We start from the raw sequence: 3,881 nt of genomic DNA, 5'->3' as shown, positions 1-3,881 counted from the left end.
GTAATACAGTGCATTTCCACATTTTGTCATTACAGCCTATGATTCTAACAATTGGATTAAATACAATTTTTTACTTCATCAATCTCCACACAATACCCCATGATGACAAGCAAAAACAGTTTTTAGACATTTTTGCAAATGTATAATTTTTTTTACATAGGTATTTCAGATTCTTTACTAAGTACTTTGTTGAAGCACCTTTGCAGCGATTACAGCACGAGTCTTCTTGGGTATGACGCTACAAGCTTGACACACCTGTATTTGGGGAGTTTCTCCACATTCTTCTCTGCAGATCCTAATACTCTCTGTCAGGTTGGATGGTGGTGAGTGCGTCAGCTGACTCAGCTTATGTTTAAGCGTCACTCCATGAGATGTCAATCGATTGCTTTGAAGTGGTGTAGCTCTGGCTGGGCCACTCAGAGACCATATTCATAGACAGTCTCTGTACTTTGCTACTCTCTCGTTGCTTGGAAGTTATACACTTTTTGACTGGCTCCCCTCTGTCCCAGAGTTGCTTCTTGTAGAGACGACAGATGCATCCAGTACAGAGCCGTCTTTGTAGTTGAGGTAGTTGCCATTGAGCTTGGCCCAGCCAGAAACCGCCTGCACGTTCCAGAACCGACCCATCGAACACATCTCATGGATGAACCGTATAACCAGCATCATGTCAGTGCATGCTGAGCGACACTCACCCCCATCGCTCAGTGCACCTGACAAGAGCTAGTATAATTTTAGGAATCTGCAGGAAGAATCGTGACTTGAGGAAACATGCGTCCCGAAATGTACAGGTGTGTCAAGCTTGTAGCGTCATACCCAAGAAGATCGATGCTGTAATCGCTGCCAAAGGTGCTTCAACAAAGTACTAGTAAAGAATCTGAATACCTATGTAAAAAAAATATACATTTGCAAAAATGTCTAAAAACCTGTTTTGCTTTGTCATCATGGGGTATTGTGGGAGATTGATGAGGTAAAAAAAACGATTTAATCAATTTTAGAATAAGGCTGTAATGTAACAAAATGTGGAAATGCACTGTATTACTATTGATTATGATGATCTATTATAGATGTAGTCAGTGGACTGGACTGGGCCAGAACCTGAGGCACCCAGTACCTGAGGTCTCTAGTTACATTAACAAGCATTCTAGTAGATGTCAGAGGCCAGGAGAGTGAGAGGTTTGTGTGGAAGTGATCCTTAATGTCGACATTCTTAGACAAAACTGGTCTGTCTTTGATTTAAGGTCTTTTAATGAATTTGAATGAATTTAGGCAATGAATGCCTTTGTATAACATTAACCTTAAACTACAATGTAACAGAACACTACCTAGGGCGCATAGTCAGCGTTTATTCTTTTGATTTCAGGTAAACTATGATCAGGTGGATTGTATTACTTTGTGTTTGTCTGTCCGTCACCTCGGCAACATTCAACAATTATCAGCAAATCAGCAGCTATGAGAGCACTCCTTTCTGGTATGTGGACATATTACTCCTCACTATACAGTGCATATGAAATGACATATTTATCTGTGTCTGGTTTCATGGCTTTTTGGTGTGCGTGTGTGACTGTGTCTTTACCTGTGTCTGTTTGTTAATCATTGTGTGATATATATATATTATATATATATTGTCTGTGTGTGTGTGTCCATCTCTCTGCCCTCTTCCCTCCAGACCCTGAGGACACACTGAGTGTGAGCGTCCCACTATTGTATTATGATGATCTATTATAGATGTAGTCAGTGGACTGGACTGGGGCCAGAACCTGAGGCACCCAGTACCTGAGTGCCTCTAGTTACATTAACAAGGCATTCTAGTAGATGTCAGAGGCCAGGAGAGGTACAGAGGGTTTGTGTGGAAGTGATCCTTAATGRTCGACATTCTTAGACAAAACTGGTCTGTCTTTGATTTTAAGGTCTTTTAATGAATTTGAATGAATTTAGGCCAATGAATGCCTTTGYATAACATTAACCTTAAACTACAATGTAACAGAACACTACCTAGGGCGCATAGTCAGCGTTTATTCTTTTGATTTCAGGTAAACTATGATCAGGTGGATTGTATTACTTTGTGTTTGTCTGTCCGTCACCTCGGCAACATTCAACAATTATCAGCAAATCAGCAGCTATGAGGAGCACTCCTTTCTGGGTATGTGGACATATTACTCCTCACTATACAGTGCATATGAAATGACATATTTATCTGTGTCTGGTTTCATGGCTTTTTGTGTGTGCGTGTGTGACTGTGTCTTTACCTGTGTCTGTTTGTTAATCATTGTGTGATTATATATATATATATATATATATGTCTGTGTGTGTGTGTCCATCTCTCTGCCTTCTTCCCCTCCAGACCCTGAGGACACACTGAGTGTGAGCGTCCCACTGGAGCTGCCTCAGCGTCCTCTACTGGGCAGCACCTTGGTACTACCCTGCTACTTCCAGGTGGGTCGGCCTGGCACCAATATCAATACTACACAGTTATGAGAGATAAGGATGTTGGATTTAGCAATACATATCATATTATTTCTTTTTTTTCATTTAAAATTAACAAGATTACTACCTCCTGTTTCAGGGACCCTCCCTCCAATGTTTTAACTCCCTCCACTGTGTTAACTCTCTCCACTGTGTTAACTCTCTCCACTGTGTTAACTCCCTCCACTGTGTTAACTCTCTCCACTGTGTTAACTCCCTCCACTATTTTAACTCCCTCCACTGTTTTAACTCCCTCCACTGTTTAACTCCCTCCACTGTTTTAATTCCATTCTGTTTTAACTCTCCACTGTTTTAACTYCCTTCACGGTTTAACTCCCTTCACTGTATTAACTCCCTCCACTGTTTTAACTCCCCCCACTGTTTTAACTCCCTCCACTATTTTAACTCCCTCCACTATTTTAACTCCCTCCACTATTTTAACTCCCTCCACTGTTTTAACTCCCTCCACTGATTAGTGTATGGAGTTAAACCAGTGCATGGAGTTAAAGACAGTGAGAGCGGTATGTAAAATACTAATGGGTGGAGGGGAGTTAAAACAGTGAAAGGATATGTTTAAAATAGTGGAGGAGTTAAAATAGTGGAGGGAGTTAAAAATAGTGGAGGGAGTTAAAAACAGTGAGGGAGTTAAACAGTGAATGGAGTTAAAACAGTGAAATGGAGTTAAACAGTGGAGGGAGTTAAAAAATAGTGGAGGGAGTTAAAACAGTGGGGGGGAGTTAAATAGTGGAGGAGTTAAAACAGTGGAGCGGAGTTAAAACCAGTGGAGGGAGTTAAAAAAGTGGAGGGAGTTAAACGTGAAGGGGGAGTTAAAACAGTGGAGGGAGTTAAAACAGGGAGGGAGTTAATGAATTAAAAAACAGTGGGGAGTTTAAAACAGTGGGAGGGAGTTAAACAGTGGAGGGAGTTAAAAATAGTGGAGGGAGTAAAAATGTCGGATGGGAGTTAAAAACAGGAGATGGAGTTCAATCACAGTGGAGGGAGTTAAAATCAGTGGGAGGGAGTTAAAACAGTGGAGCGGAGTTAAAACAGTGAGAGTAACAGGTGGAGGGGAAGTTAAAATAGTGGAACGGAGAGTTGAAAATGTAGTGGAGTCCAATAGGGGAGCTTAAAAACAGTTGGGGGAGAGGGAGGTGTAAAACAGTGGAAGGGGATTAAATAGCAAGTGAGGGAGTTAAACACGTAGTAGGGAAGTTCAAACAGTGGACGGAGGATTTAAAACAGATGTGACAGGTAGTTTAAAACAGTGGAGTGGAGTTAATAATAACACGTGGAGGGAGTTAAAATTAGTGGAGGGAAGTTAAACACAGTGAGAGGTAAGTGGAGATTAACAAGTGTAAGATTTAAACACAAGTGAAGGGAGTTAAAAATGTGGAGGGAGTTAAAACAGTGAATGGAGT

The 3,881-nt window shown here is 41.1% G+C and overlaps 1 pseudogene; it reads left to right on the top strand.

Annotated features, from left to right (window-relative positions):
- The first annotated feature begins 2,033 nt into the window (after positions 1-2,033).
- The window catches only part of LOC111969156 (aggrecan core protein-like), a 16,370-nt pseudogene continuing 14,522 nt past the window's right edge, over positions 2,034-3,881 (top strand).

The sequence above is a fragment of the Salvelinus sp. IW2-2015 genome, linkage group LG10 (genome assembly GCF_002910315.2).
Source record: "Salvelinus sp. IW2-2015 linkage group LG10, ASM291031v2, whole genome shotgun sequence".
In the NCBI taxonomy this organism is placed as follows: Eukaryota; Metazoa; Chordata; class Actinopteri; order Salmoniformes; family Salmonidae; genus Salvelinus; species Salvelinus sp. IW2-2015.
The sequence above is the reverse complement of the archived record's forward strand: the minus strand, read 5'-3'. Positions and strand labels throughout refer to the sequence as shown.